The 27,927-nt window shown below is 35.3% G+C and overlaps 1 pseudogene; it reads right to left on the bottom strand.

The window, feature by feature from the left end:
* Window positions 1-8,822: 8,822 nt before the first annotated feature.
* On the bottom strand, window positions 8,823-9,122 carry LOC131819230 (small nuclear ribonucleoprotein Sm D2-like; annotated as a pseudogene).
* Between the last annotated feature and the right edge of the window lie 18,805 nt (window positions 9,123-27,927).

Raw genomic sequence — 27,927 nt, 5'->3', positions numbered from 1 at the left:
TGGTAACTACATGAGGGCAAGCGTTAGATCTGTCAGTTTACAAACACACCTCCTGAGCTAGGAAGGAAACAATGAATGAAATTTCATTCATTTGTTGAATGAGAACAAAATTCTTGCTAAAATAGAATTCCTTATGGTTTGTGCTGGCCAGATATTAAACTGTTAATAACAACATAGAGTCCACTCTACTCACGTAACTATTTATAATAATATTTGAAGAAGTTACTTACTATGAGACTTTAAAAAGATCACAAAATAATGTGCTAAAGGTGACTCACATTTTCTTTCTTTCTTTCTTTCTTTTTTTTAAGATTCTATTTATTTATTTGACAGAGAGAGAGAGATTACAAGCAGGCAGAGAGATAGGCAGAGAGAGGGGATAAGCAGGCTCCCTGTTGAGCAGAGAGTCAGATGAAGGGCTGGATCCCAGGACCCCAAGATCATGACCGAGCAGAGGCTTAACTCACTGAACCACCCAAGCACCCCTCACATTTTCTGATATAAAAAGTTAACTAGATTTGATTCCACATATAATATATAAGAAATCAGAGGCTATACCAAGTTTCTTGCTATAAAAATTGTAGGAATATGCTTTTCAAAGTCACTGGCAAAGACCCCTAAGCCACAGAGATGGACGTCTTCAGGTAGAGCCAGGATCCTCTTCTATAATCATCTGCCACTGTTCCATTCTAAGTTATCTCTGCTGGGGTATCCACTTCGTGCTTCAGGATGCTCGCTGGTTACTAAATACAGCAAGTCTTTTATCAATGTCTGAGTCCTGTAAGAACTGAATTTTTATAAATTGATTGTTATGGAAGACTTCTTCTTAATATCTTCTGCTTAAAACTAACTACATGTTTTACATTTGAAAGAAAGTAGCTGCATGATACCCAAGTTCTCGTTTTTCTCTAACCTGAGAAGTGTGTGTATGTGGGGGGGGAGCTAGCTGTGTTTCCCACTGTAATCAGCAACCTCTGCTTCTGGGTGATAGGAGAGGCGTTTTAAATCTCTTTGATGAAATGAGCCATTTTCTGCTTGGTCTCGGCTTAAAATGGATCCCCCATTGTGCAGCAGCAAAAGCATCATTATACATCTTCCATAACACTGTTAAATTTCCCCTCTAAGAAATGCAAGGAAAATGTTACAGCAGTGTGTTTAATCACTCCATGGCAAATATTGTGCTGGTATCCCAGTATTTACTTACTTTAAAGAACACATTTTAAGTAAAAAACATTCATAGTACAAGAGCAATTTAAGAACTTAATAGCACCAGACTACAAAATTTTATTTGTACTTCTACCTTTAATACCCATGGATTTGGACATAAACAATAAATAGCTTTATAAACAAATGACTGATTATCATATTATGCTTACCAACATATAATTGAATATGTGTAGAAATCAAGAAAATGAAAGACTCTATATAAGCATCCAAAAAAAGTTTCTAAGAAGAGAAACAATTAGGTATTTAGTCAAGTAATAAAGAAGAAGATACTAACGACCACAGGGAATAATGTGAAAAACAAAGTGGACAGCTTTTGTTATAGCAACAATATAATTAAGGATGTAAACAAGAACTAATCTCAGAATTTATTCTAGGTATTAAATAGGCTGCAGAAAATTATATAATTTATTTCCTAAAAGAATTAATATTAATTAGGCAAGTATATTAATACTTTCTGGGCAAACAGCAGGAACACAGGCTAATAAGAACACAGGAAGGGACGCCTGGGTGGCTCAGTGGGTTAAAGCCTCTGCCTTCGCTCGGCTCATGATACCAGGGACCAAGGATCAAGCCCCACATTGGGATCACTGCTCAGAGGGGAGCCTGCTTCCCGCTCTCTCTCTGCCTGCCTGTCTACTAGTGATCTCTATCTTTCAAATAAATAAATAAATAAAGTCTTAAAAAAAAAAAAAAAGGAACACAGGAAGTTGGGAATAAGGTAGAAGGACTGGTTAATGAACATAGAAAGAGAGGACATGGCACACTCTACTATAGTGGTTCTACAATTGTGTCGGAGTCGCCTGAAGGGATTGTCAAAATTCAGGTGGCTGGGCTCCCTCCCCAGAGTTTCTGACTTAGCAGGTCTGGGATGGGACACGTGCGTTTCCCTCTCTGACAAATTTCCAGGTGCTGTTGTTGCTGCCGATCTGGGACCACATGGAGAACTGTAAGCTGGTTAAAGAGAGAAGTTCAACACAACATGCTCTAATATTATCACAGCCCCAGGATCAGTAGCATTGTATACAATGTATGATGAAGGAAAAAAGGACAAGGTCAGAAATCTGGAGATATGGAAGAACTGAAGAGACAGGATTAAATTTGAGATAAGGCAATATTTTCTCGGATTTGAGTTGTTGAACAAAGCAGAGGTTCAAAACTCTCAGAGAGTGTTGGCCCAGTTTAGGAATTGAACTAGATGCTTCATTGGTGAGAATTGTAGGCTTTTCATGAAAAATCTTAATGAGAAAATAGACTATTTGAACAGTAGAATTGAAAGTGAATCTGCTGTTTTATACATTTAATAGAAAAGAGTTTGTGGCTTAGGAAATTCATAAGTTTATATGGGTATCTACTGTACAATTTTAATTTGAATGGTGTGTACTACATCCACAGACAAGTATATAGTCACTGCCCAAGGTCACTGCTGACCAGGAGGCCAGCATCCATGAGGAAGGACGGGGCGGGGCATGGAGAGCATCACACTGCCAAATAAGAAGTCGGGACACATCTCTGAATCTGGTAGTCACCACATCTGACCTTGACAAATATCTTGTAAAGATTATAGTCACGGTTGCTATTACGCATTCCAAATCACACATGAGTTTCACTTTTTGGCTAATTTTAAATCAGAGAAATAGAGGAAGGAACATTTCAAAAAGTCAATTTCTAGAGTAACCAAGCCACAGAGAACATTCCACCACCGTCTACACCTTGTCCATTTGGCATTTATACACATCATTTTAACCACATGTAACTTCCAAATAAACACAATAGGTTTTTTTTTTTTTTAAGATTTTATTTACTTATTTGACAGAGATCACAAGTAGGCAGAGAGGCAGGCAGAGAGAGAGAGAGAGAGAGAGAGAGAGAAGCAGGCTCTCTGCTGAGAGCCCGATGTGGGGCTCAATCCCAGGACCCTGGGATCATGACCCGAGCTGAAGTCAGAGGCTTTAGCCCACTGAGCCACCCAGGCACCCCAACACAATAGGTTTTAACTAACGCAATGCAACTGTCCCACGTTATCTATTTCCTTTGGCCTCAGAAAGCACCTCAGATGACTATGGTTTCTTGACTGGCACAGTGACCCCCATACTTTACTCCTTAAGGTTCTGTACCTTTAAGAATCCTGACTATTTGATGTGTATTTTGCCATTGTCATCACAATATATAGGAGTAAGCCTTCTGCATTTCATTCATTCTCCCTACTTGCATTGTGTAGCTGAGCTCCCTTCCCCTTAATAGCTGGGAAAGAGGTTGAGAAAGGAGATGGTGGATAAAGACAAAAATTGTGAAATAGACTAATAAGGAACCTTGCAGTGACCAGGGATGATGAGATGTTATGAACTGAGGCAGATGATTAACCTAATTTATAATATTTGAAAGTAAAAAAAGTTTATAAGACAAACCCAGGATTTTTTTTTTTAATTTTATTTATTTATTTGAGAGAGAGAGTGAGCAAGGAAGAGAGAGAACATGAGCCAAGGGAGGGGCAGAGGTAGAGAGAGAAGCAGACTCCCCACTGAGCAGAGAGCCTGACGTAGGGTTCCATCCTGGGACCCATGACCTGAGTGCAAAGCAGCTGCATAACTGCCTGAGCCACCTAGGTGTCCTCAACACACACGTTTTAACATGGGATAAATGATCAATAAAGATGAATTTGCTAAAATGGAGTCTCCATCAAGAAAGGGACTGTCTATGTAAGATACTAAACAATGCAACAACATACTCTGGAAAGGTAGAATCTGACTTGCTTTTATAGGCCCCCAGATTATAGCACTGCTGTATTTCTTGCATTAATCATAACTGGCTCAGGAACTGGGTCAGTACAAGGCATTGTAGAGATTGTATTGGTGAAGCAAATGTAAAAAGCTGAAAACAAAAGGAACAGAGGTAGTAAAATATATTGGGACTGACAGTTACCTTTTTTTCTTCTTCATTTGTGTATCGGGCTCCCTCAGATCCTGGTGAAAAATTAAAATGAATAATTCTTTAGTATAAATTATAGATTAATTCTTCTGATAGTCTAGCATAAACTAACTAATTTGCAATCCATTTTATAATGCCATAGGGTTCTTAGCTTGAGGCCCTGGCTATTTAATTTTTGCATATTTTAATAATGAATAAAGTCCTACAATGTTTACTGCATCCTTCTCTGGCTTGCAGAACTTAGATCTTTGTCTTTTTCCTGAATTATAGCGGCTCTGGTGTCATTAGCCTTTTTCAGCTGTGAACACCTGAAACATTTAAGTTGTTCTTTGCAGCATGGTATCTTAGCACATATGATTATGCATTAGCCCCAATTTTATATCTTCCAAATGCTTTACAGCCTATGTTTTATTAGTTGCTGTTAAAAAACAAACCTGTAAATCATCTCCAGAATATTAGCTTTTTTTTTTTTTTTTCCCTGTTTGTAAAGGGAGGAAAGCAACATATAAACCAAGCAGCTTGCCATCAAAGCAGTAACATCAGGGACAGAAATCTCTATTCCTCTGAAGCGAATGTACTCAACGTACCACCCACAATATACCTCAAAATCTGAGGTATTTTTAGAGAAACGAAAAGTTGAGCAAAGACCCACTGAAAATAACCAAATCGATAGTATAGATAAAGTTATTATTCTAGATACTCCAGTCATTCGCTCTACTCATCACTTCCAAGAAACCTGTGGTTTTACTCTATATGTATTAAGCATTTTCCAACTCTTCAGTTTTCTTTATCTTTGTAAGCATAGTTCCTGGTTGGAGAAAAATTTAAGTCTGACGTGTTACTTTTTTTTCCCCTCCACTGGCATAGAAACGTGGTCAAACCCATGACTATTTTTAGGTTAGCATTTCTTTCAAATTCATGCTGTCTGATTTATTTTACTCTCAACCTGATCTCAAGTACTCTACATTCCTCTGCACTGTTCTACCAAATACAAATCTAATATTTCACTGTAATATATTATTCTATTCTGTAGCTCTTGGCTGTGCAGCAAAGCATCATATGTTTTAGCAAGGTCTTTAACTGAACTGTGAACTACAAACCAGATGGAAAAGCACAGATTTACAAAACTCCAAAACCAAGTATAACTCAAATATTAATTTCTTGCTGAACCATAAACTGAACTGTTATTATTTTCTTATAAAACAGCCATTTAGAATGTCAGTTTTCAGTAGAACTAAGCCAATATATTTTTTTATTCTGTTGAACTGGCTGATCAATTATTTTTTTCTCGTCTTGGAAATATTCCTCTAGCAAGTCTTTTCATTCCTGTTCCTGCACTCAGACCCTAATCTCCATACTTAATTACTATTAGGGTTTTCTAGTTTCTTTTCCTAGAGTTCTTTAAGCAAATGGTGTTCAAATAAACATATTAAACCCCTCTCGTCATATCATTCCTTTGAGCCAACACTTTTAAGGCCACCGTAATATACTTTTATCAAGTTTGAAATGCTCAGGAACATATTAATTCTTATCCCATCTAATCCCATTCTGTCAATTCTGTCTATACTAAATGCTTTTAAATTAGGTTATTTCTATTTTGTAAGGACTCAACTGAGACTCAGGGAGAAGTTAAAGGTCTTGAAAATGTCACTCATCTAGAAAGAGGGGGAGTCATAATTTGATGCAAACTGTTTTTGTTTTTAATTTATGCTTTTCCCATTACCTGCTTCATATGCCATTATCTGTATGCTTTCTCTGTAATGAAAAACCCTAATCAAACTCTATTGAAAAACAGGGGAATTTATTCTTCGCAAAAAAAGTATAGCTTCTAGGGGCGCCTGGGTGGCTCAGTGGGTTAAGCCTCTGCCTTCGGCTCAGGTCATGATCTCAGGGTCCTGGGATTGAGCCCCGTATCGGGCTCCCTGCTCAGCGGGGAGCCTGCTTCTCCCTCTCTCTCTGCCTGCCTCTCTGCCTGCTTGTGATCTCTCTCTCCATCAAATAAATAAATAAAATCTTAAAAAAAAAAGAGTATAGTTTCTAAACTGGACTGGTACAAAGACTCAGCCTGTCCAGGACCTCTTTTTTTTTTAAAAAACAATTTTTTCAAAAGATCTTATTTATTTATTTGACAGAGAAAGAATCTCTACCCAAGCAGGGGCAGGGGCAGAGGGAGAGGAAGAAGCAGGCTCTCTGCTGAGCAGGGAGCCCCACGTGGGACTCGATCCCAGGACCTTGGGATCATTACCTGAGCTAAAGGCAGATGCTTAACCAACTGAGCCACCCAGCGTCATTTCACAACTCTCCTTCTTCTCCTCCTCCCTTTTCTTCTTCTCCTTCTCTTACTTCTTCTTCTTCTTCTTCTTCTTCTTCTGCTTCTTCTTCTTCTTCTTCTTCTCCTTCTTTTTTCCTCCTCCTCCTCCTTCTTCTTCTTAATTTTTTTTTTTAACTTCAGTCATTACAATAGGGAAATCTTTCAGGATACAGATCTGTGAATCATTACTCTTATGCAATTTACAGCATTCACCATAGCACATACCCTCCCCAATGTCCATCATCCAGCCACACTATCCCTCCCCACCTCCTCCAGCAGCCCTTGGTTTGTTTCCTGAGATTAAGAGTCTCTTATGGTTTGTCTCTCTTCCCATTCCCATCTTGTTTCATTTTTCCTTCCCTTATCCCCATGAACCCCACCCAGCCTCTCAAATTCCTCATATCAGAGAAATCATATGATAATTGTCTTTCTCTGATTGAGTTACTTTGCTTAGCATAACACCCTCTGGTTCCATCCACCTGGTTGCAAATGGCAAGATTTCAGTTTTCTGATGGCTGCATAGTATTCCATACACACACGCACACACACACACACATCTTCTTTATCCATTCATTTATTGGTGGCCATCTAGGTTCTCTCCATATTTTGCCTATTGTGGACATTGCTGTTATAAATATGGGGGTGAACATGCCCCTTCGGAATCACCACATTTTTATCTTTAGGGTAAATACCCAGTAGTGCGACCTCACAGCTCTCCTTCTTTAACGTTGGCTCCATTCTTGGCAGAATGCTCCAGTCATGGTCCCATGATGGCTTTTGTACCTCATTATTTACATATGTATATGAATGGCAATGTTTTAGGAAAATATGATAGGACAAGAAGAATTTAGATCCCCATCATTTGGTAAAGCAGTATAGACAATATTGACTAAAGCTTGAGCCACATTCCTTGCACCTTGCTCAAGTAGTGAGATCAAACTATGCAATGTATAATTTGAGCAAGGAAATGTGGACACCTGGGTAAAAATCGTTGTGTTCTTCCTATAGAAGAGGAACTGGATGTCAGTCTATTAAACCCACTGAAGGACTACTCTCTGATAATGCATGAAACTTGCTTTTGCAGGCTGATCTATATCAGTTGCAAAAACCTTCTTTGATCATTCCCACTTCCATCACTTTGCTCATGATGTCTGTACTAGACAATTCTCCTCCTTTCTTATAACCTGCCAAATCTAATTATCTTTCCAGCCCTAAGTTAAATCCTATCATCTTTATGAAAGCTCTCTTAATCACTCCATTCTTGATCACTTTATGCCACTGAACGGCAACAGAATGTATAGTTGTTACAGGTCTTTAGAATAGTCTTTGAAGCAAAATTTCATTTTTATAATTTAGACTGTAAGAGCCTGTTGAATCCAGTTCCATTTCTATTATGTTAATTTAGTTTATTATGTTAGTTTAGTTACTGAACCTTCTGAGTCTTATCTCTTAAGACCAGCACAATAATAATATTTACCTCATGATGATGTTGTTGGGAAGCATAATTTATATACTACATGTAAAATTCTGATAACTATTCCAGATACAAATTAAATGTACAGAAAACTTCGACTGTTTTATTTGTTAACCTCTCTACAACCAAGATGATGCCCAGTGGAGTTCTAGTTATGTACTTAGTACATGGTCAATGAATATATCTTGGATTTTCTAAAGCTAAATTAATGTTCAATGTAGTAAAGTTGCCTTTTGAAACACATTCGTTTAGAGGGCAAATAGAACAGGACACATGCTACAAACTGAATGTTTTGTGTTTTGCTAAAATTCATATGTTGAAGCCTAATCCCCAGTGTGAGCCTTTTCAGAGGTGATTAGGTCATGTGTGTAAAGCCTGAATGCCCCTCTAAAAGTGACCCCACAGAACATCCTTACCCCTTCCCTCATGTGGGGAACACCATAAGAAGGCAGCCATCTAGAACTAGAATGCAGGATTTACTAGACACCAAATCTGCCTATGCCTTAATCTTGGACTTCCCAGCCTCCAGAACTGACATAGGTTTCTATTTATCAGGGAAATAGGTTTCTGTTTACTAGCCACCAATCTATGGCATTTTATTCTAGCAGCCCAAATAGACTAAGACACTGACAAAAGAAGAAAACAGGAGGACAATATGTACACCAAAGCAGAATTATAGAAGGAGAAAGTGAATATTAAATGATGACAATTCATGATTAAAAATTACATTTTTCTATTATATTTTTTATTTATATAAACACTGTATTTTTAGCTTAAATTTTTTTTTTTATTTTTTAGAAAAAACACAAGACTTTATTATTCTCATTACAAAGGACAGGTCTCTGCAGGATGAGGTCGGGAATTCTGATGGTGGGAAAGCGACCTCTACTTGCCAGCAATGAGCGGGTTGACAGGACCATGACAACCCAGTCACCACGCAGGAACATCTTGGAGATGTGGTCCTTACTGACTGGCTTGGACTTCTTCTTGCCTGTGATACTCTTGGGGACCTTGGTCCACATCTTCCTCACGTTTTCCACCACCACGCTGCAGTGCCTGTCTGTGCCCTTCATATGGTGGCTTCTGATGAGCCCTTAGGTGTTGCCCTTGACTGATGGTGTGAACACAGAGTGGACCCAGGTTAAACTCGTCCTTCTCCCACTTCTGCAGCTTTTCTGGGGTCATCTCAATCGGGGTCTTGTTGAAGAGGCACAAGGTGGTAGTGGCTTAACCCTCCAGGTCAGTGCCATCTCTCCGCATTGCTCTAAACATTGTATTTTTAGAGCAGTTTTAAATTCACAGCAAATACCAGGGGAAAGGTATAGAGGTTTTTCATATGCTGTCTGCTCCCGCACATTAATAGCTTCCCTGTTATCGATATCTGGCACTGGACTGGTACATTTGTTACAACTAATGAACCTAAATTGACACAACATAATCACCTAAAGTTCATAGTTTATATTAGGATTCACTGTTGATATTGTATATTCTATGGGTTTAGACAATTATATAATGACATATATCCATCACTATGGTATCACGCAGAGTATTTTCTTTGCCCTAAAAATCCTCTGTGCTTTACTTATTTCTCCCTCCTCCTCTCTCCAGTGTCTGACAACCACCGATCTTCTACCATCTCCATTGTTCTACCTTTTCCAGAATGTCATAGAGTTGGAATCATACAGTATACAGCTTTTTTTTAAAAAAAGATTTTTAAAAATTCATTTGACAGACAGAGAACACAAGTAGACAGAGGGGCAGGCAGAGAGAGAGAAGGAAGCAGGCTCCCTGCTGAGCAGAGAGCCCAATGCGGGACTTGATCCCAGGACTCTGGGATCATGACCTGAGCTGAAGGCAGAGGCTTTAACCCACTGAGCCACCCAGGTGCCCATTATACAATTTTTCCAGATTGGCTTCTTTCCCTTAGTAGTATACTGTTAAGATTCCTTCATGTCTTGTAATGGACTGAGAGTTCATTTCTTTTTAGCACTGAATAATATTCCATTGTCTAAATGTACCACAGTATGTTTATCCATTTATTTTCTGAAGTGCATATTGGCTGCTGCCAAGTTTTGACAATTAGAAATAAAGCTGTCATAAACATCCATATGCAGGTTTTTGTGTGAACATAAGATTTCAGCTCCTTTGAGTAAATACCAAGAAGTGTGATTGCAAAAGTATGCTTAGTTTTTTAAGAGACTGCCAAACTGTCTTCCAAAGTGGCTGTACTATTTTGCATTCCCACCAGCAATGAATGGAAGTTCCTACTGCTCCACAACCTCACCTTTTGGTGTTTTTAGTAACCCAGACTTTGGCCCTTCTAACAGATGTATTGTGGTTTCTCATTGTTTTGATTTGCATTTCCCTGATGATGCCCCGCCTTGAAGCACCTTTTCATATGCTTAGTCACTATCTGCATATCTTCTTTGGTGAGGTATCTATTAAGATCTATAACCCATTTTTAAATCAGGTTATCAGTTTTCTTATTGCTGAATTTTTTTTTTTTAAAAGGTATGTGATTTGGTGAGTGCTGTGAAGTGTGTAAACCCGGTGATTCACAGACCTGGGGATAAAAATATATGTATATAAAAAATATATGTTTATAAAAAATAAAAAATTAAAAAAAAAAAAAAAAAAAAAAAGATTTTATTTATTTGTCAGAGAGAGAGAGAGAGAGTGCAAGCACAGGCACAGAGAGTGGCAGGCAGAGTCAGAGGGAGAAGCAGGCTCCCTGCGGAGCAAGGAGCCCGACGTGGGACTCGACCCCAGGACGCTGGGATCAAGACCTGAGGCGAAGGCAGCCGCTCAACCAACTGAGCCACCCAGGCATCCCCTTATTGCTGAATTTTAAAAGTTCTTTATATATTTGGATAATAATCCATTATCAGATGTGTGTTTTGTAAATTAAAAAAAAAATCTTTTGGCATTGTCTTTTGCAGAGCAGATTTTAATTTTAATAAAGTCCAAGTTATCAAGTATTTCTCTCATGGTTCTTGCCTTTGGTGCTATATCTAAAAAGTGAGCCCCATTCCCAAGGTCATCTAAATCTTTTCCTATGTTATTTCTAGGAACTTTATAATTTTTCTTTTTTACATATAGGTCTGTGACCATTTTAAAATTAATTTTTGTAAAGGGTATAAGATCTGCATCCAGATGCATGTTTTTGTGTATCAGTATCCCGTTTCAGCAGCATTTGTTAAAAAGACTATTTTTGCTCTATTGTACTACCTTTGTTCCTTTCTAGGTTCTCTATTCTGTTATGTTGATATTTTCTTTTCCTTCAACACTATGATGTCTTGATTATGGTAGTTGTATGGTAAATCTTGAAGTCAAGTAATTCAGTCCTCTAACTTTTGTTTTCCTCCTTCAGTATTGTGTTAGCTATTCTGATCCTTTTCCCTCTCCATATGCGTTTTAGAACCAATTTGTTTAAATCTGCAAAATAACATTCTGAGACTTCAGTTGTAATGCTTGGAATCTAACTGTACCATTGGGAAGAATCAAAATTTTATATTATTGAATTTTCTTAACCACAAACACAGGATATCTCTCCATTTATTTACTTCTTTGACTTTATTCATCAAAGTTTTATTGTTTTCCTCATATAGATCTTATACAGATTTTGTTAGATTGATATTTATGTATGTTATTTTGGGGGAGCTAATGTAAATAGTATTGTGTTTTAATTTCAAATTCTACTCAGTCCTTGTTGTTATATAGGAAAGTGATTGACTTTTATAAATTAACCTTGTATCCTGCAAAGTAGCAAGTTTTTTATTTCTAGATTTTTTGTCAGTTCTTCCAGATATCTACATAGATGATAATGTCATCTATAAGCAGAGACAGTTTTACTACTCTAAAAGTTAGTCACCAAGAAGATAAAAATGCTTGCTACTTTGGCAACGTAAGAAAATATCATCAATGTTTGGAAAACAAAACAATCAGAATTGCAATGAGTGATTATAGAAATTTCTATTTAAAGATGACCATGAGAAGACATTATTACTTATTTTCTATCCTTTGAAATTTACCAGTAAGTATCACACCAAAATTAGCTTCTGAAAAAATATTTTTAAAGCTAATAATAGAAGTCATAGACAAATGATATGCTATGATAACGCCAGAAAAAAGAAATAGAGAAATTCAGTAAGTGTGTAGAAGAATGTTTTACCTATATAACAATTAAACACACACAGTTGGAAATAATAAATACTTTATTTAAAAAATATTATTTATTGGGGTACCTGGGTGGCTCAGTGGGTTAAAGCCTCTGCCTTCAGCTCAGGTCATGATCTCAGGGTCCTGGGATCAAACCCCACATCAGGCTCTCCGCTCAGCAGGGAGCCTGCTTCCCCCTCTCTCTCTGCCTGCCTCTCTGCCTACTTGTGATCTCTGTCTGTCAAATAAATAAATTAAATCTTTAAAAAATTATTTATTTATCCTTTTATTTATTATTTATTTACTTAAGAAAGAGAGAGTACAAATGGGGAGAGGACAGAGGGAGAGAGACAAGCAGACTCTGCTGAGCACAAAGCCTGTGCAGGGTTCCATCTCATGTTCCTGATATCATGACCTGAGCTAAAATCAAGAGTTGGACACTTAACTGACTGAGTCACCCAGGCACCCAATAACAAAATACTTAATATTTCATGGGAACTAATAGACAAATTACTAATATATTGTGAAAGAAAATGAAAAAAAATATGCACTCACATCAATTTTTACTGAAACCATAAATCTGTGTAGATTTTTAGAGAGCAAAAGCAGTACTATCATGATTCTTTTAAAACATGCATATCATTTGCCCCCTAAAATTTCTCTTCCAGACTTCTGTCTTACAGAAACTTCAATGTGAAAAATATTCAAGTTGACTTGTTTATTTTGTTTTTTAGATTCCATACATAAGTGAAATCAGATGGGATTTGTCTTCTCTGACTTATTTTATTTAGCATAATGTACTCTATGTCTTTCCAAGTTGTTGGAAATGATAAGATCTCATTCTTTTTTTAATGGCTGAGTAATATTCAGGGGAGGTAAGTAGGACAGTGGGTGAAAAAGAGAAAGAGGATGAAAGTACAAACTTCTAGCTATAAGATAAATAAGTCACAGAAATGAAAAGTATAACATAGGGACTATAGTCAATAATCTTGTAATGATGTTGTTTTGTAACAACCAAACCAATATTATTGGTGATGGTGACTACATTTGTGGTAGTGGACATTTGGTCGTGTACAGAATTGTTGAGTCAATATGTTGCACACCTAAAAGTAGTATAACATTGTATGTTAATTGTACTTCAATAAAAGTATTTAAATTCAGGGTGCCTGAGTGGCTCGGTTGGTTGGGCATTTGGCTCAGGTCATGATTTTAAATCCTGGGACTGAGCCCTGCATCAGGTTGCCTGTTCAGTGGGAAGTCTGCTTCTCCCTCTGCCCCGCATCCTGTTCTCACTCTCTCTTTCCCTCACTTTCTCTTCCTCAAATAAGTAAATAAAATCTTTAAAAAAATATTTAAATTGAAAATATAAGGGTAGTATTGTATGTGACAGTAAAAAAACAATCTATCAAAAAGTGACTAGTTAACAAAGTTACATATGAGATAGAATCTTAGGTAGACATGAAAAAATCACCAAATATGTAATGACTACTTTATGTCATGATACCAGAAGATAATCATTTATATTATTAAAATAGAGAAAAACAAGGTAGCCCAACTTTTTAAATACAGAAAAAAATTCATCCCATGTAAAATTTTTGTATACATTAAACTACAAAATGGCAACTCTCACTATTTAGACTGGCAAAATCTCACAGAGCCCCTCAGCTATTACTATGACTTTGGGGGTCAGAAGTTCATTCTGTTGCTAATTTGATGTTTTTAGACTTTCAGAGGCAGGCATGGTAATTGCCAACCAGAGGCAATTTCAGCTAACTGTAGATGTAGGCATGTCAACACTAGATAGTAAAAACAGGAATGAGATCAGGGCCTTTCTATTTTCCCTGTAAGTAGATTTCACTGTATGTCTTAACACATTTTGTCCATAAAGAGCTCTAATGTATCTTGGCTTATAAGTACAGTGCATTAAAAATGTTGCCAACTTTTTTTCTCAATAAGTAAACACTTTCCCACTGTCACTTAAAATAATCTCTTAGAAACTTGTAAAGCAAAAGGAGCAGATTCTTGTTTAAAAAAAATAACAAAAAAAAGTTTAGACAAATACACATTCTCCAAGCTATCTAAAATATTCTAAACTAGAAAGCAGAGGTGAGATAGAAGTTAACAATAGCCATAAAAAAAGATAAAGACAATAGTTTAAAAATAATTGTAGGTAAGAATGTTTTAAATATATTTTATTTTATATTTTCGATGCCAGTCTTGAAAACTCAGAATATGTTTTCGGTTTTGGATTTACGTTTTGGTTAGGGTGAGGCAGAATGTCCTCCCATATGTGGTTTAAAACAGGTGCTATAAACTAACACAAAAGCTTGTATATGAACCAAGACTAAAACCTTGATTATGGGAGACAGTATTGTTCTTTGGTTATTTTTCATTTTATTGAGAGATAATTGGCCGATAACATCATATCGATTTAATGATAATAAGATAATTTCATATAGTATATGTTATGAAATCATACCATAATAAGTTTACTTAACAGTCATCACTTCACATCATCAGAATTTTTTCTTATTATGAGAATTCAAAAGATTTTTTTCTTAGCAACTTTCACATATACAAGACAATACTGTTAATTATATTTGCCATGCTGTACAATACATCGCCAGAACTATTTTTATCTTGTAACTGGAAATGTATACTTTTTGATCATCTTCACTCCTTTTCCACACCCCCACCTTCTGCATCTGGTAACCACCAATCTGTTCCCTGTTTCTATGAGCTTGCTTTTCTCTTCTTTTCTCTCTCTCTCTTTCTTTTTCTCTTTTCTTTCTTTCTTTTTTTTTAGATTCCACAAATAAGCAAGATCATGCAGTATTTGTCTTTCTCTATTCTTTTTTCACTTAGCATAATGCTTTCAAGCTTCATCCATGTTGCAGAAATTCCAACTTTGATGAGGCTGAGTAATATTCCATTGTGAATATACACTATATTTTCTTTATCCACTCATCCATCAATGGACACTTAAGTCATTTCCATTTTGGGGTTATTGCAAATAATGTGGCAATAACCACGGGGGTGCAGATATCTGCTTGAGACTAAAATTTCATTTCCTTTGGATATATACCCAGAAAAGGAATTACTGGTTTCTTGCCAAAATTGACTTAAATGCTATATATGGCCCCCTCTAAGTTATCATTTAAAAATAATACTTAATTATTGTCACTAGCAGATAAATATTATATATAAATTATTTCACTAAACATCATTTTAATATTTTTTTAATTTTTTAAAGATTTTCTTTTTATTCATTTGACAGAGATCACAAGCGGGCAGAGAGGCAGGCAGAGAGAGAGAGGGGGAAGCAGGCTCCCCACTGCACAGAGAGCCCAATGTGAGGCTCGATCCCAGAGCCCTGGGATCATGACCTGAGCCGAAGGCAGAGACCTTAACACACTGAGCCACCCAGGTGCCCCTATTTTAATATTTTTAAAGTATTTATTTAAAATTAGTTTGCTTTAAAGGATAATTTTTTTAACTTCTCCATCAAATTTTTTTACTATTGACATGAAAATCATTAAATCATCAAGTTTATAAAAATAAAATCTAATTGTGCATTAATTATTATTATATATAATTTGCTGAATGAAGTAAGCTATAACTAAATCATCTATTAAATTTCAAGATGGCTAATCAATAGTTATGAAGCTAAGATTGCTATTGACCAAACTTCCCTTAATAACTTTTGTTGAATACTGTTCTAATCTATACCTGTGCACCCAGTGACATTATCTATTTCTATTCAGCTTTATTGTTCATGTGCTATCCTGTGACTTTTCTCTTATGCTCTTAAATACTAACTGTGGTCTTTTCTAATTATAGATCTAAACACAATATAATTGTCTAATTTTGTACCTCTCTCTGCATTTTGTACACCTCTTTCTGGACGTCTCCTTGATTCAAAAGCCTTTAAAAGTCAGTTCAAATTACTACCCATCACACATATCGTTACAATATTTTTTGGTAATTATGTAAACAATATTTGTTATTTGATTTTTTGAAGAATTTATAGATGTTGGTGTATCTTAGTTTTAAAATGTGATAAAAAAACGCTCACTGTGTCCATGCACAGAGGAGCTTTCATAAGAGTTATTGTTATACACAATAAATAAAGATGTAGATTTAGGTATAAAATCACCTTTAAAGATTAGTAGTATTATTTTCTTTCTTCTAGTTTTCTTTCTGCTTATTAATATTTGTAAGCTTATGGATATGACTGACATGTCAAACATGCCCTGGAAATGGTCTAGCAACTCTCACTTCCAAAGTGGAAAAGTTAGAATAAATCAACAATGCCTAAGGAAGCATTGTCTACAACGGGAACAACGTAACATAGACAATATGCCTCCTTTTTTAAAAATTTTTATTAATTTTTTAATTTTTTTAATTTTTTATTTTTTATAAACATATATTTTTATCCCCAAGGGTACAGGTCTGTGAATCACCAGGTTTACACACTTCACAGCACTCACCAAAGCACATACCCTCCCCAATGTCCATAATCCCACCCCCTTCTCCCAACCCCCCTCCCCCCAGCAACCCTCAGTTTGTTTTGTGAGATTAAGAGTCACTTGTATTCTCCATTTTTAAAGAATAATGTCTACAGAGTTTTACAAGGCCTTCCATGAACTAATCTTTGACTTTTTACTTTCACTACCCATTGAAGAAAGGACTGGGGCTTAGAAACTTGAGGAAAAGGGATCAGGTAGGAAGATACTGTAATTGTTATTATGAAAGTTGATAAAGCTTGAACTAAGGCAGTAAAGATGCAAAAAATATAGCAGGAATTCAGAAGAAACTTTTGATAGAATAGAGATACTTTGCTTATTAGCAGGAAGTAAGGAGAATGAGCGCAAAAAAAAAAAAAACAAATGTGAGGCAAAGGGAAAGTGCATGTCTTTTCCTTGAAATGAAGATCTGTTTGGTAATAAGATCCTAAAGCTGCATAGAAAAAGGGCACATTTGAATGTGTTGCATTTGGGATGAGGCTAATGATGTGATTTCAGTTTATACACTACTGAGGTTTTCTGCCCAGGAATGAGAATGTCACAGAGGGGGAAAAAAATAGCATGTAAAGCTATATTCTTAATATTTCTCAAATATATTGCCCACTAAATGAAATATAATTTGAAAAGTAGAGTCTAGAATCTGTAGACATGTTTCAAAAATTGGAAAATATTTCAATGTAAGTAAGACCTTGTGACATATCAAGGTGTTACAAAATAATACCGTTGAATGCTAAATTATGTATCTAGAGAACAATAGGTAGCAAGTACACGTACACAAAAATCAAATGTTATCATGTTTTCCACACAAAAAGGCATAAAAAATGAAAACAAATGTCAATAAAATCTCTCCATTTCAAGTTTTCCATCTCAATAGTTTTTAACCTTTGATACCAAGCAAGAAACAAAGGAAACAACAAAAAACAAGAAGTTAAATGAAATTAATGGAAAGTCAGAAATATGATTACAAGAAAATCTTGTATGTATTACTTTTTAGTTGTAGGAACTTGCTACGTATTTTGTTAGTAAAGTCTTGCTATTTCACAAAAATGATTAAATATATCTATTTTTCTAGAATTCTTTAAATAGCACCATGACTTCCAGGCACACCACCTGTGCCCTAACAAATGTGAATTATAGCTAGGAAGCTACCCTAAAAATAGGTGGGGATCAAAAAGAATAAAGAAACAAAAACGAGAAAGACAAGGGAAGGGCGATACAAAGGAGAAATAACTTTGTTTCTTACCTTTCTATTCTGTTCCAGTCTCTGTATTAGGATTGATTCTTTCATTATTATATCTATTACCTTCAACTCCATTATGAGATGGCATAAATAATTTTAATAATCAGGTGAGAACCTGAAACCCAGAGAAGTTCACTTATTTCCCTTAACCTCACAGCAAGCAAGTATCTGAGATAGTTTAGTCTGATTTCGATCTGTTTTGCTTTCCCAAAGATAGACTATTTTGAAGGTATAAAATTAAGAGTGGTTAATCAGCTAAACTTAATAGCTTATTAGATAGATTCTGGTAATTTAAAATTTAATGGAAGAAAATGGCTAATACTTTTATTTTGGGGCTAGTGCCCACTATTTACACCTCCTTAAATAGTTCAAACTCATTTGGTTGTGCTTATTTTGCTCAAAAATTAAAAACAGTTTAAAAAATGCACGTTTTAAACTAGAATAAAATAAAAACATGATAAAATTCCAGAAAACCAAGTAGAATTCAAATGAGATAGACACAGATCTAGTGACCACATTTCAATAGACTAGAATTAGGATACACTCCTTGAATTAAGATTAAGTTTAGTACACAGCCACTTAATTTAAGTCTACCTTAACCACCATTGGGGAAATGCAGCTGCCATTCTTTAGAATAAGAGCTTTCACAGAAGGTCTAGTATATTTTAGCATAGTAGCACTATTCAAAAGCTGGGACTAAAGATAGGAGTCTGACCACAAAACACAAAAATTTGACTATTGCCTTTGATTCAGTGACAAAATGGCCAGGTATTAATTCCAAGAATTATGTCAGATATTTGCTTCACTGAGTATCATTTTCTTCTTCTCTGTTCTGATCTCAGCTTAATAATAGAATCTAAGACTACTCTCTGTCTGTGATCAGATTCTTAGCTCAGAACACATAATTTACGAGGCCTGTTTCCTTTCTTTGCTGCTCATCCAACCACATGCACTTGCATTAGGATTACGACATTCTCCACTTTCCTCACACACACACTCCAGGAGAAGAAAGCAATGTTTCTATCTTGAGCTCTGATTGCCATGGTACACAGGTGTTATGCTTAAAACATCTCAAGTATAACTTTCCAACATATTAGATGAAACTTGAAACAAACATAAGATATTTAAATAAATCCATAAGTGGTGACTGTATGGTTGGTTTTAAGGGAATTTATGACACTTTGACCAGGGCCGTGTCTCATTTATACATAATGGCATTTAGCACAACACATAGCATTCATAGAATAAATGTTCAATAATCAGTTGATTAGTTGAAAAGAAACATTGATATCAGTAAGGTTCTTAGAAGTAAGCAAATGAAGCTGACTCCACCTAATTCAAGTAGCAAAGGAATAAACAGAAAGATTTCAGGGAAAGTTTGGGACATGAATCTTGTACAATGGGTAGGGACAAAGACAGGGGAAAGTGAGAACAACAGAATTACTCTAGAGAATGAGTTTGGTGAAGACACCACAACCACAGTTTTGAAGCAGATACCGTAACTCGCTCCATCATTATCACCAGGTGACCCACACTGGACACCTGACTCTGGCTCTTGCATTGCTCTCACTATTGTCCCTTGAAGCTTGATCATGTGACTACCAAGATTTGGCCACCTCCATTATTAGCTGCTTGTCTGATCATGTCTCAGCTGCTCTGTTTAATTTGAATATTGTATCTACTTAAAATATAATAACACCAAAGTAGAGATCAGGCTAGTTAAAGGAAAACTGGTTGGAATATTTAGCTTAAGAAGATGAATAAAAATTGTTTTAAATATTTAAAATACAAACATATGAACTAATTTCAAGTCTTTCAGAGGACAGAGCAAAGACTAATGAGTAAAAATTATAACAAGGTAAGATTTCTTTTTAATAAAAAAAAGTCCAAAGTTGGAAATGGCAAGATCCCTGCTGCTAAGAATAATTATGCAGGAACAAGACAGTCACTTCCTAGGTTGTCATGGAACAAATTACTGTTTGAATGTGAGACTGGACTACATAATTGGTAAGATTAGAGTAACTCCAAGTCTCCAGAGTTGTTTGATCTCTGCCTTTGAATTTCATGTAAAATATTTTAAATAGTTTACATTGCTAATTGGTCTTCAAGTTGAAAGAAATTTTGCAATTGCACAAAAGAACAAAATTTGCCTCCAGCCTCTTGAGCATGATTATTTATGTGTGGTGCCACACAATTATTATTTCTCAGTGCTTTTCTTATAATTTATGGTGTTAACAGATATATCTCAACTTGGTGTGGCTATGACTATTGAAAATGCGTATCCTGAATGTGCTTTTGGAATTCAGTATTTGGATTTTCATTCAAATAGTTTGCTAGACATTTTAAAACATTTCATACACATTTTACATGATTATTGAACTTTTTATTTGAAAAAATTCCAAAGAATTTTTTCAAAGAAGTTGAAAAAATTACTCTAAAGTTAAAAACTCTATAAAACTTTTTAAAATTAAAAAATTACTATAAAGTTATTACTATATAAGTTAACCATAAAGAAGTTATAAAATAGTACAAAGCATTCCTGTTAGCCCTTCACTCAGATTCCCCAAAAGTTAATGTTACTATATTCATTTAATCATTTTTTCACTCTGTGTATGTGATCAAAGAAAAATTACACTGATGGCATTTAAAAAAAAAAAAAGACTATTCGGGACTATAACAATAGAGGAGTGATACTAAACTCAATTGCCTTGAAACAATCTGTGGGAGGATTTTTAAACCCTTGGGTGATCTAGTGGGTGGACACTACAGAGGAGGCTGGTCACTGTGATCAGGCCTTCTATGTTTGCTAATTGGTGCTTATCTAAATTTGGCTCCTACTCTGCCTCAGAGTTGGGAAGACAGGGACACTATCTTTCTTGATGACTACATTTCAAAGGGATGACTCCCAAGTCATTGAGAAAGAAATTGCTGGGTTATAAAACTGACAGAGGCTATGGAAATATTTACATCTCTAAGGGGCAAGAAGGAATTTATACTTGCACGTTTTCTAAACTAAATATTCTAGGGGCACCTGGGTGGCTCAGTCGTTGCCTTCTGCTCAGGTCATGATCCTGGGGTCCTGGGGTTGAGCTCTGCATTGGACTCCCTGCTCACTAGGAAGCTTGCTTCTCTCTCTTCCACTCCCCCCTACCCCTGCTTGTGTTCCCTCTCTCCCTGTCAAGTAAATAAGTAAAATCTTAAAATAAATAAACAAACAAACAAACAAACAAATAAAGTAAATATTCTATGAAAAGACAAGTCAGGTGCCAAGGGTTGGGAAGGAACTTGTCTAAAGGTGGGAAGAATGGTAAGACCATGTTGGTGAGTGTGTGTATATATGGGTCATGGTGGGTACAAATTACAGCATCCAGATTTCAAAATAGTGGATGAATACACAAATACATATATCAATGTACATGTGTACATGAATGTGTGTGTTTATATTTTTTTCTAAACTATTTTAGAGTACATTGCTGACATGCTACCTCTTTACCTCTAAGTAATACAGTATATACTCACACACAAAAAATTCTTCTTTTATATACATTTTCATATGTAGATTTTCTTTTATTTTCTTCCATTATATAACTATAGTATAATTATTAAAATCAGAAAGTTAATCTCATATGTTCTTCCTGACAGCCTCAGACTGGACGGTTACTGATAGGCTAGTTTCTACAAATGATAGGACCAGGCATATTGACATTTGGCCCCAATACTGGGAGCCAGAGTTCTTCCACAGATTTTATCAACTCAGAAAAGAATAATTCTTTATGATTTATTATATGTTGCTTTCTCAGGATGCTGAACAGTAATTGATTGTGGTTACACAGGTTTGTAATGAATATGAAGATTTGTGTCTTAGTAATCTCAAGAGAATATGTTTTCCATCAATGTCTCTAGAATTTTGGAATTCCCTACTACTTCTGGCTGTGTCAGAAAACTGAGTAGGTTGAATTTAAATGCCTGTGGTGAGACCCATATGTTGTATTATGCTTTTGCCAGGTTGACGTAGGAAGCTCAGCAAAAGCAAGGGAGTCCCTTCCATTATTAATGATTCTCTAGGCCCTTAGCCACATTCTGTGAGCCATAAAAATAAATAAATGAAATATTCATTAAAACATTTAAACTATCAATATTGTATAAATGAAGATGAAAGGAATGACATGGTTTGAATAGACTCTCATTAGACCAAGTTATTATGTTAAAATTTTCCAAGAAAAATGAGTAGTTTTGAAATCCCTCAATAATTCAGAGGATAAATTATTTTTGGTAAGTATCTGTAAGTCCTTAGTTTGACTAGATACAAAAATCCACAGATATCAAAATGAGCATTTTTATCAAAATAAAGATATGATATTTTTATGAGCATTTTTTATAAAATTTAAAATATCAGTAAGGAAAACAAGGGAATTATCTCTCATATTACTATTTCTAATAAATTTGCATTTGTAAGCTTCTAGACACAAAGCTAAGGTTTCTAATTTAGATCTTAACATCATCCTATTAGCATTTGGATACGCAAAATACCCGATTGCTGAGCAAGAATTTTGATTCAAAATCCCCATTAGGAGTTGGCATGCTTTTTCTGTAAAGTGAGGTGGTAAATATTTTAGGTTTTGCAGGCCATGTATGGCCCCAATAACATATCTTTTTAAAATTTTTTTGCAACTTTATAAAAATATAAAAATTATTTTTAGCTCAAGGGCCATGCCAAAAACACCAAGGATAGTATTTGGTTCATGGGTTTGAACTGTTTGTTGATCTTTGGTTTGAATCACATATATATTCAGCTGCAGAAGTTTATAATAAACATAATTTATTTATATAGACTCACAGAAATTCTTAAAATTTTGTTTAGGGAATTCATTGTTTTCATTTAACTGAAAATATTCTGAGGCAAAAATTCTAAAATGTATATATTGCTGATCTTATTGCCAACATGACTACCAAACTAGTGATTCTATTAACATATTAGGAATGAGTAAAATGAAAGGCTGAATTCAGATTTAGAAAATATGTAGTTTGGGTCACTTGAGTGAGCCAGTCATTTTAACAGCTGTCTTGGTCTTAGGTCATGATCCCAGAAACCTGGGATTAAGCCCCATATCAAGTTTCCTGCTGAGCTTCTCCCTCTCCAGCTCCCCCATGCTTGTGTTCCCTCTCTTGCTATCTCTTTCTGTCATAAATAAATAAAATCTTTTAAGAAAACATAAAATACGCAGTTCATATTTGTCAACCTATCGGTAGACTTGTATAGGCAAACCTAACATGTTCAAGGTTATTCTAAATCAATACCTAACTGAAAACGGAAAGAGTAATGCAAGGGTTACCTAGTTATTGTGTGCCTTTGTGTGTGTATGTGCATACATTTGTGCATGTGACTGTGTGCACGTGATTGTATCATACAAGTATTATAATTGTTAATTAACCTACAATAATAATGATTATTGTAATTTTACTTGCAGAAGGAATAATGACATGAGATGGGCAAATACATTACGATTTATTTTACTCACCACTATATAATCAGTATTTAGTAGAGTGTATGGCATTGAGGATACTAAATAAATGCTAAGCAAATGGATAAAAAGAAGTTCTGATTATCAAAGTGTTGATATCAATGAGGACCTAGTGGTAGAGAGAAAATCAGGTCTGAAGTAATAAAGGAAACCAAAAGGAAATCAGGACAAGATTCAGACTCCAGGGAGGAGACAGAGACTGCCTTTGAACAGGAACACATGACAGGAGTTGAAAGTTAGGGTAGAGGAAGTTCCAACACTTCAAGTCAAACATGAGAACAGAGGAGAATCATGCTGAATCCCTGACACGTTGGCCTCTCAACACTTGTTTGCCTTGACTAGCAAAGTCGGCGGTGGAGTGTGCCTTGAGTTGACCCTACAGGTGGTGATCTGATGGTTTCTCTGATAAAAGTCATCTTTGATTAGCCTTTCCCTGATGATGAGTGATGTCGAGCATTTTTTCATGCTTCTGTTGGCCATCTGTATATATGCTTTGGAAAAATGTCTATTCAGGTCCTCTGCCCATTTTTAATCAGAATTTTTTTTTTTTTTTGGTGTTGGGTTGTATAAGTTTTTTTTTATTATTTTTTTTTATGTATTTTTATTGATTACATTTAGGTAGTTTCTTTATTTTTTTTATTTTTTTATTTTATTTTTTATTTTATTTTTAATTTTTTTTTAATTTTTTATTTTTTATAAACATATATTTTTATCCCCAGGGGTACAGGTCTGTGAATCACCAGGTTTACACACTTCACAGCACTCACCAAATCACATACCCTCCCCAATGTCCATAATCCCACCCCCTTCTCCCAAACCCCCTCCTCCCGGCAACCCTCAGTTTGTTTTGTGAGATTAAGAGTCACTTATGGTTTGTCTCCCTCCCAATCCCATCTTGTTTCATTTATTTTTCTTCTACCCACTTAAGCCTCCATGTTGTATCACCACTTCCTCATATCAGGGAGATCATATGATAGTTGTCTTTCTCTGCTTGACTTATTTCGCTAAGCATGATACGCTCTAGTTCCATCCATGTTGTTGCAAATGGCAAGATTTCATTTCTTTTGATGGCTGCATAGTATTCCATTGTGTATATATACCACATCTTCTTGATCCATTCATCTGTTGATGGACATCTAGGTTCTTTCCATAGTTTGGCTATTGTGGACATTGCTGCTATAAACATTCGGGTGCATGTGCCCCTTTGGATCACTACATTTGTATCTTTAGGGTAAATACCCAATAGTGCAATTGCTGGGTCATAGGGCAGTTCTATTTTCAACATTTTGAGGAACCTCCATGCTGTTTTCCAGAGTGGCTGCACCAGCTTGCATTCCCACCAACAGTGTAGGAGGGTTCCCCTTTCTCCGCATCCTCGCCAGCATCTGTCATTTCCTGACTTGTTGATTTTAGCCATTCTGACTGGTGTGAGGTGATATCTCATTGTGGTTTTGATTTGTATTTCCCTGATGCCGAGTGATATGGAGCACTTTTTCATGTGTCTGTTCGCCATCTGGATGTCTTCTTTGCAGAAATGTCTGTTCATGTCCTCTGCCCATTTCTTGATTGGATTATTTGTTCTTTGGGTGTTGAGTTTGCTAAGTTCTTTATAGATTCTGGACACTAGTCCTTTATCTGATATGTCATTTGCAAATATCTTCTCCCATTCTGTCAGTTGTCTTTTGATTTTGTTAACTGTTTCCTTTGCTGTGCAAAAGCTTTTGATCTTGATGAAATCCCAGTAGTTCATTTTTTCCCTTGCTTCCCTTGCCTTTTGCGTTGTTCCTAGGAAGATGTTGCTGTGGCAGAGGTCGAAGAGGTTGCTGCCCGTGTTCTCCTCAAGGATTTTGATGGATTCCTTTCGCACATTGAGGTCCTTCATCCATTTTGAGTCTGTTTTTGTGTGTGGTGTAAGGGAATGGTCCAATTTCATTTTTCTGCATGTGGCTGTCCAATTTTCCCAGCACCATTTATTGAAAAGGCTGTCTTTTTTCCATTGGACATTCTTTCCTGCTTTGTCGAAGATTAGTTGACCATAGATTTGAGGGTCTATTTCTGGGCTCTCTATTCTGTTCCATTGATCTATGTGTCTGTTTTTGTGCCAGTACCATGCTGTCTTGATGATGACAGCTTTGTAATAGAGCCTGAAGTCCGGAATTGTGATGCCACCAACGTTGGCTTTCTTTTTCAATATCCCTTTGGCTATTCGAGGTCTTTTCTGGTTCCATATAAATTTTAGCATTATTTGTTCCATTTCTTTGAAAAAGATGGATGGTACTTTGATAGGAATTGCATTAAATGTGTAGATTGCTTTAGGTAGCATAGACATTTTCACAATATTTATTCTTCCAATCCAGGAGCATGGAACATTTTTCCATTTCTTTGTGTCTTCCTCAATTTCTTTCATGAGTACTTTATAGTTTTCTGAGTATAGATTCTGTGTCTCTTTGGTTAGGTTTATTCTTAGGTATCTTATGGTTTTGGATGCAATTGTAAATGGGATTGACTCCTTAATATCTCTTTCTTCTGTCTTGCTGTTGGTGTAGAGAAATGCAACTGATTTCTGTGCATTGATTTTATATCCTGACACTTTACTGATTTACTGGTTGTATAAGTTTTTAATAAATTTTAGATATTGACCCCCTTGTCAGATTTGTTTTTTGCAAATACCTTCTTCCTTTCAGTAGGTTGTATTTTCGTTTTGTTGAGTTTCCTTCATTATGCAAAAGCTTTTTTATTTTAATGCAGTCCCAATAGTCAAATATACTTAAAAATAAAAAAAATGTGTTCCAACCTAAAAATGATCTCTTTGATTCTCAAAGGTAGCCCAGAGGCTGACATCTAGCAATTGTTTTCTACTTAACTATTTAAATAAGTAAATATAGTGAAAATGAGTTAAGCAGATCATTAAATTTCTATTTTTAAAAATTTATTTGTATTTATAAAGTTGTCACATGGTTTTATGAAATGATTACTAAATATGTTGGGACTCATCATGACTAGCAATTTAGTAACTAAACACTATTTTCTTTATATTATGATTCATAATTATTAATTACTTATCATGATTTTAATATTCATTCTTTGGGTTTAAGGACAAATATCAGTTCAGACCATGAACTTCTGTGCCTTATAAAACTAGACTGAATATGTCATAAATATATCATTTCAAAATAATATTACATATTATAAAAACCAGTAAAATATGTAATTTCTGCAAAATAAGTCAGTATGAAAACAGAAATATTTTATAATTTAATTTCACAGACAAGGCTGAGTTTAGATGTTTTTTTTATTGTTTGAAAAACTAAGAACTGGAGAAAATGATCACAAAGAAAATAGAGCAGTAACTTAAGCAGAAAATGCCTACATAACTTTGTAGTGCTGTTAGCAATGAATTGTGAGTAACAAGAATAGGTGAATTGCTCTTATATAACTCCTGATTTTCCTGAATTCCCATACAGTCTAATAGTTGCAATACTTCACATAGTTCTTAGCATAACATAGTAATCCATAAATAATTGATTTGCTACAAAATCACATTTTTTTAACTGCAATCTTGGATGAAGTTTCAAACCATAATGCACTAAAGCTGGCCCCTATCAATTTGCACAAGCAAATTTTCAATTTTCAGGAAAGATGCAAAACCTTATTGAACGACTAAATCGTATGAACTTAGAATTAAATAAATTATACTAAAAACACAAGTAAAACATACAGAATTCATCACTTCCTAGCCATTTGAATACATTGTACTATCTTTGATCATAAGATTATTTATGTCTATTGTTTCCAGTTGGTGAAAATACTGCATAAGGGTGTATTACTGCACATCACTCCCCATTTCCACATTTAGCGAGGTCACTTTATAGCATGGACTATGCCACGGTGGAAGTATTTATGTCAAAGAAATTAGCAAATGCTATAAACCAGAGCTATTTTCCTGTTATAGCACTGATCATCAAACACTTATCAGCATATAAATTTTCATCAAAATCAACACTTATTTTTCCTATTTGTAGGATGACCATATAAATGAGACAAGGATCATGAAGAGAGGACTTGATTCAAAATATTATACAAGGTGAAAACAACGGACATGTTCATGCAGATTTACTCATTAAAAAGGTCATTCTAAATTAGATAATAACACAGAAACAAACATTTTACTTGAAAGGACAGTCTGAATTATCCTTTAAGAAGACTTGCTAAGGTAGATCAATCAATACTCAATTGTCTCTAAATGACAAAAAGACAAGTTATTACAGTCTGTATGCATCGATGAATGATATTTATAAAGGTTCAACGTTTTCTCCACCTTGAAAATGTCGAACATGTTTTTCATTTTGACCTCTACAGTGACCACTGTATTAGTAACTACACGTTATTAGTGACATACGCAAGTTTCCAAAAGTTAGATTCAAACATTTTAGTATATTCAGTAAGAAGCCAAGCCTGGAAATTATTAGCCTCCCTGAGCACCTATTAGTTTTATTTTTTATTAGTTTTATTTCTTATGGAAGGAAACAAATTTGGAAGAGAGA

Source organism: Mustela lutreola, chromosome 1, assembly GCF_030435805.1.
Source record: "Mustela lutreola isolate mMusLut2 chromosome 1, mMusLut2.pri, whole genome shotgun sequence".
NCBI lineage: Eukaryota > Metazoa > Chordata > Mammalia > Carnivora > Mustelidae > Mustela > Mustela lutreola.
Note: the sequence above shows the minus strand (reverse complement) of the source record. Positions and strands in the feature narration are given on the sequence as shown.